The sequence below is a fragment of the Cherax quadricarinatus genome, chromosome 17, assembly GCF_038502225.1.
Source record: "Cherax quadricarinatus isolate ZL_2023a chromosome 17, ASM3850222v1, whole genome shotgun sequence".
Classification (NCBI taxonomy): domain Eukaryota; kingdom Metazoa; phylum Arthropoda; class Malacostraca; order Decapoda; family Parastacidae; genus Cherax; species Cherax quadricarinatus.
In genome coordinates, this window is record NC_091308.1 from 16,918,672 (window position 1) to 16,930,611 (window position 11,940).

At 42.0% G+C, this 11,940-nt stretch overlaps 1 protein-coding gene across 3 annotated transcripts in view; it reads left to right on the plus strand.

Moving 5' to 3' along the window:
- The window catches only part of LOC128686449 (prostaglandin E2 receptor EP3 subtype), a 233,711-nt gene that overhangs the window by 65,668 nt on the left and 156,103 nt on the right, over positions 1 to 11,940 (plus strand). Inside the window, exon 1 of one of the 3 annotated variants that reach the window (XM_053773377.2) lies at positions 9,048 to 9,178. The exons of the other annotated variants lie outside the window; for them this stretch is intronic. The gene's annotated coding sequence lies outside the window, so the exon portion shown is untranslated. Of the gene's footprint in view, positions 1 to 9,047; positions 9,179 to 11,940 lie in introns of those variants that run through there. 3 annotated transcript variants of the gene reach the window in all.

An 11,940-nucleotide genomic window follows, 5' to 3' on the forward strand; every position in this document is an offset into this window, starting at 1 on the left:
TGCCTTTGAGGTATCGATGTCCCTTAGCAGTTTCTTCACCTCCTCCTCATCTGTATGTATGTCGTCCAACACTTGTTGGTGTATTCCTTGTTGGTGTCCCCATCTGGTCTGTCCCCCCAGAGTCCTTCCTGTCTCTACTGTAAATACTTCCTTAAATCTCGTGTTGAGCTCCTCACATACCTCTTGATCGTTTCTTGTGAGTTCCCCACCTTCTTTCCTCAGCCGTGTGTGTGTGTGTGTGTGTGTGTGTGTCTGTGTGTGTGTTTATGTGTGTTTGTGTGTGTGTGTGTGTTTGTGTGTGTGTGTGTGTGGGTGGGTGTGTGATGTGTGTGTGTGATGTGTGTGTGTGTGATGTGTGATGTGTGTGACGTGTGATGTGTGTGTGTTATGTGTGTGTGTTATGTGTGTGTTATGTGTGTGTGTGTTATGTGTGTGTGTGTGTGTGTGTGTGTGTGTGTGTGTGTGTGTGTGTGTGTGTGTGTGTGTGTGTGTGTGTGTGTGTGTGTGTGTTATGTGTGTGTGTTATGTGTGTGTGTGTACTCACCTAGTTGAGTGTGTGTTTATGTGTGTGTGTGTGTGTGTGTGTTTATGTGTGTTTGTGTGTGTGTTTGTGTGTGTGTGTGTGTGTTTGTGTGTGTATGTGTGTTTATGTGTGTTTGTGTGTGTGCGTGTGTGTGTTTGTGTGTGTGTGTGTGTGTGTGTGTGTGTGTGTGTGTGTGTGTGTGTGTGTGTGTGTGTGTGTGTGTTTGTGTGTACTCACCTAGTTGAGGTTGCGGGGGTCGAGTCCGAGCTCCTGGCCCCGCCTCTTCACTGATCGCTACAAGGTCACTCTCCCTGAGCCGTGAGCTTTATCATACCTCTGCTTAAAGCTCTGTATGGATCCTGCCTCCACTACATCGCTTCCCAAACTATTCCACTTACTGACTACTCTGTGACTGAAGAAATACTTCCTAACATCCCTGTGATTCATCTGTGTCTTCAACTTCCAACTGTGTCCCCTTGTTACTGTGTCCAATCTCTGGAACATCCTGTCTTTGTCCACCTTGTCAATTCCTCTCAGTATTTTGTATGTCGTTATCATGTCCCCCCTATCTCTCCTGTCCTCCAGTGTCGTCAGGTTGATTTCCCTTAACCTCTCCTCGTAGGACATACCTCTTAGCTCTGGGACTAGTCTTGTTGCAAACCTTTGCACTTTCTCTAGTTTCTTTACGTGTTTGGCTAGGTGCGGATTCCAAACTGGTGCCGCGTACTCCAATATGGGCCTAACGTACACGGTGTACAGGGTCCTGAATGATTCCTTATTAAGATGCCGGAATGCTGTTCTGAGGTTTGCTAGGCGCCCATATGCTGCAGCAGTTACTTGGTTGATGTGCGCTTCAGGAGATGTGCCTGGTGTTATACTCACCCCAAGATCTTTTTCCTTGAGTGAGGTTTGTAGTCTCTGGCCCCCTAGACTGTACTCCGTCTGCGGTCTTCTTTGCCCTTCCCCAATCTTCATGACTTTGCACTTGGTGGGATTGAACTCCAGGAGCCAATTGCTGGACCAGGTCTGCAACCTGTCCAGATCCCTTTGTAGTTCTGCCTGGTCTTCGATCGAGTGAATTCTTCTCATCAACTTCACGTCATCTGCAAACAGGGACACCTCAGAGTCTATTCCTTCTGTCATGTTCACAAATACCAGAAACAGCACTGGTCCTAGGACTGACCCCTGTGGGACCCCGCTGGTCACAGGTGCCCACTCTGACACCTCGCCACGTGTGTGTGTGTGTGTGTGTGTGTGTGTGTGTGTGTGTGTGTGTGTGTGTGTACATTCGTTTTAACTTTTGTGAAATATATTACCTTGTTTCACTGAGGATGTTAGAAATCTGAAGACGAAGGCGGAGCCTCCAGTGTTACAGTGATGCTGTTACTGAGATTGTTCCTTAAAGTTGATGATTGTGTTCCTGGGTGATGTTACTGCTCCTGGGTGGTGTTAGTGACTGTGTTCCTGGGTGATGTTAGTGACTGTGTTCCTGGGTGATGTTAGTGACTGTGTTCCTGGGTGATGTTAGTGACTGTGTTCCTGGGTGATGTTAGTGACTGTGTTCCTGGGTGATGTTAGTAACTGTGTTCCTGGGTGATGTTAGTAACTGTATTCCTGGGTGATGTTAGTGACTGTGTTCCTTGGTGATGTTAGTGACTGTGTTCCTGGGTGGTGTTAGTGACTGTGTTCCTGGGTGATGTTAGTGACTGTGTTCCTGGGTGATGTTAGTGACTGTGTTCCTGGGTGATGTTAGTGACTGTGTTCCTGGGTGATGTTAGTGACTGTGTTCCTGGGTGATGTTAGTGACTGTGTTCCTGGGTGATGTTAGTGACTGTGTTCCTGGGTGATATTAGTGACTGTGTTCCTGGGTGGTGTTAGTGACTGTTCCTGGGTGATGTTAGTGTCTGTGTTCCTGGGTGATGTTAGTGACTGTGTTCCTGGGTGATGTTTGTGACTGTGTTGTTGGGTGATGTTAGTAACTGTTCTTGAGTGATGTTAGTGACTGTGTTCCTGAGTGATGTTAGCGACTGTATTTCTGGGTGATATTAGTAACCGTGCTCCTGGGTGATGTTACTGCCTGTGTTCCTGGGTGATGTTGCTGTCTGTGTTCCTGGTTGATGTTAGTAACTGTGTTCCTGGGTTATGTTACTGCCTGTGTTCCTGGGTGATGTTAGTAATTGTGTTCCTGGGCGATGTTAGTAACTGTGTTCCTGGGTGATGTTACTGCCTGTGTTCCTGGGTGATGTTAGTAACTGTGTTCTTGGGTGATGTTAGTAACTGTGTTCCTGGGTGGCGTTAGTGACTTTGTTCCTTGGTGATGTTACTGTGTTCCTTTGTGATGTTAGTGACTGTGTTCCTGGATGATGTTACTGCCTGTGTTCCTGGGTGATGTTAATGACTGTGCTCCTGGGTGATGTTAGTAACGGTGTTCTTGGGTGATGTTAGTAACTGTGTTCCTGGGTGGCGTTAGTGACTTTGTTCCTTGGTGATGTTAGTAACTGTGTTCCTGGGTGATGTTACTGTGTTCCTTTGTGATGTTAGTGACTGTGTTCCTGGATGATGTTACTGGCTGTGTTCCTGGGTGATGTTAGAGACTGTGTGTGTGTACTCACCTAGTTGTGGTTGCAGGGGTCGAGTCACAGCTCCTGGCCCCGCCTCTGCATTGGTCGCTACTAAGTCACTCTTCCTGCTCCACGAGCTTTATTATACCTCTTCTTAAAGCTGAGTATGGATCCTGCCTCCACTACATCGCTTCCCAGACTATTCCACTTCCTGGCAGCTCTGTGACTGAAGAAATACTCCTAACATCTCTGTGATTTATCTGAGTCTTCAACTTCCAACTGTAACACCTTGTTGCTGTGTCCCATCTCTGGAACACCCTGTCTCTGTCCACCTTGCCGATTCCTCTCAGTATTTTATATGTTGTTATCATATACCCCCTATCTCTCCTGTCTTCCTGTGTCGTCAGGTCGATTTCCCTTAACCTCTACTCATAGGACATGCCCCTTAGCTCCAGGACTAGTCTTGTTGCAAACCTTTGCACTTTCTCTAGTTTCCTTACGTGCTTGGCTATGTGTGGGTTCCAAACTGGTGCCGCATACTCCAACATAGGCCTGGTCACAGACCGGGCCGCGGGGGCGTTGACCCCCGAAACTCTTTCCAGGTAAACTCCAGGTAAACGTACACGGTATACAGGACCCTGAACGATTCCTTATTGAGATGTCGGAATGCTTTTCTTAGGTTTGCTAGGCGCCCATATGCTGCAGCAGTTATTTAGTTGATGTGCGCCTCAGGGGATGTGCCCGGTGTTATACTCACCCGAAGATCCTTTTCCTTGAGTGAGGTTTGTAGTCTCTGACCCCCTAGACTGTACTCCGTCTACGATCTTTTTTGTATATGTGTGTGTGTGATACTTTTATGAAGATCTATTCAGTTTTTCTTACTTTACACTTATAGTCTTCTGTTCTCACTGATGGAATTGGTAAGATATCTTCACGGTCTGTTCTTTCGTATTCTCTTGTGACTTTATATACTTGGTTTTCATGTTTCTTCTTTTTCTCTTATCAGCAAAAGTACATTGTAATATAGGTTAAGACAGATCCGAGAAGTGTTATGCGGGGAAAGTGAAGCATTAGTGTCAGTATAACACACATCAGAAGCGTCGTGGATTACGCTGCTTCTACACTTTTGACTGTTAGTTAAACATAATTAAGGAAACCTGAGTAGTTCATCACGAAGTTTCCTGCATAGTGCGAGGCTCCTTACAGCGGAACTTCTTACATAGCACCAAGTTCCTTAGATAACATGAACCTTTTGTAAACAGCGTATGCTCATTGTATAGTGCAAAACTCCGTAGCACGAAGTCCCTTTAATCTCCTTGTTTAGCGTTAAGCTCGTTAGCATGAAGCTCTCCATATACCCCCATGTCCGTCTGTCCTCCGAAGGCTGATTTATATGGGGTTCACAATAAACCAGTCTCTTCTGGGACAAATATCTAAATATCTGCCTTACCTGTAAAAGATAACCAGGCAGTATTTTTGTTTCATTATGCTCTTTCTCTATCGTCCATAGGACGAATATATACTGGGGTGAACAGTATATTAGCCACATCGGCAGCAAAGTCTGAATCTTGGCCTACACCCTCAAAATGAAGATTCCTACACAGTGTTGGAGACACCGTGTTGGCTGCATCACCTCAGCTACCTTATGTAAGGTTGGATCACCATGTCTAATACAAAGAGAGCTTTATTTTGACTTTATAAAGCTCTCTAGCGGTAAGGGGCTAGAGGAGAATGTCGAGCATGAATATCTCCCGTGTGTTGTGTGACTCCTGTGGCTTTTCGGCGCTACCTTCTCTCTGAAAGTAATAACAGTAATAATAATAGTCTCCTTGCGGGAAACGTTGTCTTAAAAAAACAGGCTTTGCATTACCCACAGTGACCACAGCACCGGAAGGTCGCACATCATCCTGTTAGGGAACTCAACACTTCACCATTATCTGATCCTTACCAGCTCTATCTCGCCACTTGACCTGTGCACCTTCTGACACATCGCTCACCACCCATGTGGACACCTCCCAGGAAGGGAGGTGTCCACAGTTTTAATGAGACTTGGATATAGCAGCAATATAGACCAGTTAGAGAGTAACAGTTGCAATAAAGTTAAATCGTATGACCACATGACGGCTTATGATAATTATTATTATTATTATTATTATTATTATTTTTATTATTATTGTTATTGTTACTCCTACTACTACTGCACTGATACTGTTACTATTACTGCTACTATTACTACTACCACCACTACAACTACTACTCTCAGTACTACTATTACTACTACTAGTTACGTAATTTTAGTATTTCGTAATTTTAAGACAAATATTAAGCTTGGAACACAAGAAATAGCTCCACACTTTTATTATTTTTTCCAATTAAGGCTTCTGTAAATTATTTGTAATTATTTGTAATTTTTTGCTTCAGTCAAACATCAGAGGATTTATATGATTTCATTATGCTTTTAATTATCCACTACAAATTAATTTTTTTTCATAATTGTATAATTACTTTTATTTGTTGGGCCCCTAATGCATGGGGGCCCCTGGCCAATTGCCGTTGTTGACAGCCCTTAAATCCGTTATTTCATAAGCTGCAACCATTGAGAACATTGTTATGACAGTAGATCAGCAGCATATTATTCATATTGATCATAATGCATAATGCTCCTAAAATTTCAGATGTATAATATAAAATTAAAATTCTGATGAATAAAACACTGAGTCCAGAGGTGTCTTTTAATGGTATAGCATTTCACCACTAACTGGCTCTATCATGCATTTAATGAAGTAAATCTGTGGCGAAAAGTTGTACCATGAAGACTCCCCTTTGGAATAAATGTTTCACTGACCAGACTGTTGGCGCACTGCAAGTTCTCTGAAGAAGAAAGTCTGTGAATTGCGCTGTGACATCGAATTAAAGTTTTCTTAATGTGTTTTATTAATCCTGAGGTTTACCAGTGTCAGATCACAGCTGAAGCGAGAAAAGAAAAGAAGGCCAGAAGATAGGTTGGGAGAGGGGAAGGGGCAAGAATGGAGTAATGGTAATAGTAGCAGGAGAAGGAGTAGTGGTAGAATTAGCAACAGTAGTAGTAGTAGTAGTAGTAGTAGTAGTAGTAGTAGTAGTAGTAGTAGTAGTGATAGTAGCACCAGTGGTAGCGGTAATAATGAAGTAGTAGCAGTAGTAAACAGCAACGATAGTACTAGTGGTAGAAGGAATAGTAGAGAGTGTAGTAGCAATGAAAGAATTAGTAATAATAGTATTAGTAATAGAGCACTAGCAGTGGTACATAAGAGTAGAACAGAGAGCAGTGCCGATCTGACCCTCGTAGGACAGTTCTGGTGGCCGAGTACAGTAAATAAAATCTCAAGGCAGTGAAGCAAAAAAGTATCTCAACACCCTAGCACCTTTTCCCAAGGGGCAGAGAAGAACTGCAATAGGTCTCCTAGCCCAAGCAAGGAAAGAAAAGGAAGCAAGAAAGAAGGGAAAACAGAAGACAAGTAAAGCAGAGGAAATATAGGGGACAGATCAAGAGGAGAGAAAAGAGTAAGTGTCAGGTCAAGTTACAAATATTCTGATTATGGCATTTGATAATACACTGAGTAATGGAAGCATTACAGAAACAAAGCCAGAATTAAGATTCGTGTTATGATTCTTGTATAGGAGATGATTCGACACGATGGCGCGTCTGTGGAGACTAGAAGGGAAGATAGTTTTTGCAGAGGACCAGTTATCTGTGATCTCTAACATGACAGAAACGAGTTTTGTTGGAGTCGTCAATGCGAACACTTCTTTTGAGCTCTTTAAATCTGTCAGAAAGACAGAGGCCAGTTTCATCTGTATATTAGAGGAAGAGTAGGAAATGGTGTATACACTAGAAGAATCAGTGACAGGAGTGATATGAACGAGATTATTACGAAGGCTATTATTATGTGACCAAAATCGAGCTTAATATCTAGACCCAGAGGGAGGAGAGTGCTGTTAAGATTTTGAAGCTAGGATATGTCGGGAAGACAAAGAACAGGATATTATACAGAAGTGAGTTTGGGAGCAGGTGTTAGAGGGATGAGATATTTGTAACTCCACCTCCATGAAATATAAGTCACTTCTATTACTCAGTCACTAATCCTACCCAGTAGATCTGCAGTGCTACTGTCTCTGCTTTTGTTTTTATGCACTACTGCTGCTACTACTACTACTACTACTACTACTACTACTACTACTACTACTACTACTACTACTACTACTACCACCACCACCACCACCACCACTACCATTATTATTACTCCTGCTACTACCTCACTACTACTACTACTACTACTACTACTACTACCACCACTACCAGTATTATTATTACTCCTGCTACTACCTCACTACTACTACTACTACTACTACTACTACTACTACTACTACTACTACCACTACCACCACCACCACCACCACCACCACTACCATTATTATTACTCCTGCTACTACCTCACTACTACTACTACTACCTCTGCTGCTACACTACTACCACTGAATTATTACTGCTGCTGCTAACTGTGCTACTACCACAACCACCACTACTACTACTGCTGCTGCTGCCGCCGCTGCTGCCGCTGCTGCCGCTGCTGCTGCTGCTGCTGCCGCCGCTATTACTACTTCTACAACTACTATCTTTCACCACCTCTTCCCCGCCCTGTCTTCTGACCTTCTCTCTTTTTCTTGCTTCAGTTGTGGCTTGACAATGGTCTTCTAAGTGCAGGTTATTTGTGAATTGTTCCTGCCATGTTACTGACTTTCTTATTCTTTTCAGAACAGCTAAGCTTAAAACATATGGGGAACAGATGTCTCCTTCAAATCGCCCTCCTAACCCCTAACTGCTATAATAATCAAATAATAATAATAATAGAAGTATTAATAATATTAATCTTTATTTCTACAAGGACATGATACAACTTATACAGACCATAGCTGACATCAATGACACTATATAAAAAGCTCCTTGTGATGCAGAGCATTTCGGGAACCTTAGGTTAATTTTGTCCCCAGGATGCAACCCCCACCGGTCGACTAACACCCAGGTACCTACTTGCTGCTAGGCGAACAGAGACAGCAGGTGTCTTAAAGAAACAACGCCCAATGTTTCCACCCGTACCGGGGAACGACCCCCGGACTACTCAGTGTATGTGAGGTGAGTGCGCCACCAACCCAGCTACAGGACACCAAAGCTCACGATTGAGTTAATTTTAACTGCTGTGATTTTAAGTCGCATTTTCCCCCCTAATGTTAAGCAGTAATGAATGACTGCCATAGTGTAGAAGATCGTAAAACCATAATTATATTTGGAATCCCAGGCAAGCTGTGGAAAAATGAAGGTAAAAATAGAAGTGAACTTTGCAGCTCGGTCAATAAATTCTTGCCTTGCTAAGTGTCTGTCTTATTTTTTTCCTCGTGGTTTATTTGGAAGGTTAATAAAAGGTTACACACTATAAAGCAGGAACAATAAATGATAAGATATGAGCGTGTCAAACACACTAGAGTCTCTCAGGGGAGAGGAAGATCGTAGTTGTTATATTACAAGACGGAACACCATGGGTGTAAGCTTGGATTTATGGCGTTTTTAAGTTTAACGTAGATTTTGTTCCTATTTTTTTTTTAACATTTTCGTTTGCTTTATCACAAATTTTTGATCGGCTTCAAAATTTTAACGTCTGTGTAACGTCTCTTGGGCAAATTTGAAGGGCTGGGTTACCATACCCACACTGCTACATAGACCATTCCCATATATTCATTTCCGTTGAATTACTGGAGAAAAGCTCCTCTGATCTGTCATTTGGTCACTTTTCAACTCTAAATACCAGAGTGTTATTTTTACCCTTTTTTGCGTTATTAATTTCCCATGATGTTGGTGAGGGGCTCTTGATCCAAGAAACTGAGTTTATCTTCCCTTTAGCTTGAATCGAATTTTAATGGTTCCCTTTCCACAGGTATTGTATGATCCCTTCGGGTTTAGCGCTTTCCTCTGATTAAAAGTACAGCAATTGTGAACATCAACCTTGAATGTCTGATGCATCGTACGAAGCAGATGGAACTCTCAAGGGTTAAGACTGTGCAGGTACAAATTTTGACGGATTCTGTGTAATAACTGGAAAATACAACTTCTGATCGGCTTTAAGCGTTTAGTGCTGAAGTATTGTCCTCGAGGGTAAAACAATCTCTTGATGTTAGTTTGTCTGGGTTATCACATGCCAGTTTTATTAATCAAATTGGTTTATGTGAAAATATTGGAGAATGGCCCTTCTGATCAGAAATAAGTCACAGTGTTTGACTTTATTTTTGTTATCCTGGGTTAAATCAAATTATTGTTCTTTTATGTGTCTCTAACATATGTGTGCCCCCAAGACCGTTCTTAAGCATTTGTATGCCATGTACACTACTAGGGTTACATACGACTTTCTTAAAAGGTGAGCAGTCTTTGTGAGCTAAATGTTTTGATTGATTTTATTCTGCGTAGGTACCAATTCACTTGTTTTCGAAGAAACTGGAAAAATTGAAATACTGCTTTCCATGCGTTAATTTCTGATTGCCGCATCTCATGAGCTTAAGTCTTCCGTGCTCATAAAATGGTAATGCAATTTCTGAGTGGCTTCAAGCTTAATATGTTCATGTATTTTACGATATTGATCTCTTTGAAAGGTTTGAATTAAATTTGGACAGCATTTGCCCTAATTTTCAATTTTCATTGAAGAAACTCAGATATTAATTCCATATGATGACTTGTGAATGCCTCTTATGATTCCCTTCAAATCTTCAACACTAATATTTAACATTAAAATGGTATAAAATACCGACAGGTTGTTAGGTAAGACACATATGCAACAGTTAGGTATCTTTATTTTGAAACGTTTCGCCTACACAGTAGGCTTCTTCAGTCGAGTACAGAAAAGTTGATAGAAGCAGAAGATACTTGAAGACGATGTAATCAGTCCATCACCCTTAAAGTTTTGAGGTGGTCAGTCCCTCAGTCTGGAGAAGAGCATTGTTCCATAGAATGAAACAATATGGAGATGAAGTGACATCCTGTCACTTCATCTCCATATTGTTTCATTCTATGGAACAATGCTCTTCTCCAGACTGAGGGACTGACCACCTCAAAACTTTAAGGGTGATGGACTGATTACATCGTCTTCAAGTATCTTCTGCTTCTATCAACTTTTCTGTACTCGACTGAAGAAGCCTACTGTGTAGGCGAAACGTTTCAAAATAAAGATACCTAACTGTTGCATATGTGTCTTACCTAACAACTAATATTTAACTTCATTATCAACTTATGATGCACTCTGCACTGTTTCAATCCCTTGAGACTCAAAGGACTGGCACTGTGCAATACGGGGGCACCTTCCTGGGCTCGCAGAGCAACCTAAATACGTCAGTTTTTTTTTTTTCATCCAATGAGAATTGTTTCTTCAGAACGCTTAGTTCCTCGTCCATTAAGTTCTTTCTTCATCTCGTTTAGATGTTCACCCAAAAATAGAAATTATTTCTCCGGCAAGCTTCATTTATCTTTCAAAAATAAGTTCCTTCTTCAACTAGCTTAATTTTATATCCAGTAAGCTAGCTCTTTCTTGAGCATGCTTAGTTTTTCACCCAGTAAGAAGTCCTGTCTTCGGTAAGCTTAACTTTCAGTGACGGCGCAGATAGAGGAGATAAAGCAACACTGGATATTATGACCTTTGCCTTATCGTCATCCTCTGCTACCAGCTATCATACCTCGCATGACAGCTGTCGTGTCTCTCGCATGATAACATCTTCCCTCCTTACCCGGGAAGTGTAATTATGACGGGGGGACCTTCAGGGTCTTCATCACATCCACATCCTTTGTACATACACATCCATCTAATATCCATAATATTACTTCGGTTGAGATTTAGGTATGTAATATTGTTTTTACGTCTGGATGCGCTGCGCATCCCTGCTGGAGGATGTTTTTGTTTACAGTCGGACGAAAGTGTCGTACTTGCTTTTCGCCTGGGGACTTTTTTTTTTCTTTAGCAAAACTAACAAAAATTAGGTTAGTTTGAAAAGGCTGATTATGGACTAGGCTAGAAATACTGATTTCATAGTTGAGAAAGAAAGAGAAAGTGAACTCTAATAAACTCGAAACTCGCAAATTTTTTTTTCAAGGTTTATCCTGATAAATTATTTATGCTTTGCGTACATATTCATTTTTTAGAATGGTCCTAAGGGACCGCATATATTATGAGCACTTAAAGATCACATCAAATCTGTATATTTTGTTACCAATACCTGCCTATAACAAACATGCGTTTATTGCTACTGTCATTGTACACATTTAAAATAGGTAAAATCGTATGTACTGAAGCAGACTAGAGATTGTCTAGTATGTTGGTAACGTTTGCCTTCATTAGTAGTGTGACTAACGCCTGTTTTCGTAAGCAGCATCCACAGTATGTTAGTGCTGTGTTGTGGCACTGCTGGAGCGATATTTCAGATGGTATTTGCTTGCTATGTTAGGCTGTGCTGGATTTGCTAGGTCAGGCTGTCGAAGGGCGAATAGGCCGTCCTGGGGTAGTTAGGCAATTCTAACTTTGTTAGGGTACCCTGGGTTTCTCAAGCTGTACTTGGTTTGCCTAGTTGACCTGGGTTTACTACGTTGTCCTGGGTTTGCTGAACAGTCCATGGGTGGCTAAGATGCCTGACTTTACTAGGCTGTCCTCAATTTGCTAGGCTTTCCTGGGTGGCTAGATTATGGTGGGAGTGTTAGGCTGTCTTAAGGTAAACAGACTACCCTGGGGTGGCTAGGACAGCCTGACATTTCTGTTGTCTTCGATTTGCTAGGTTAACTTGGGTGGGTGG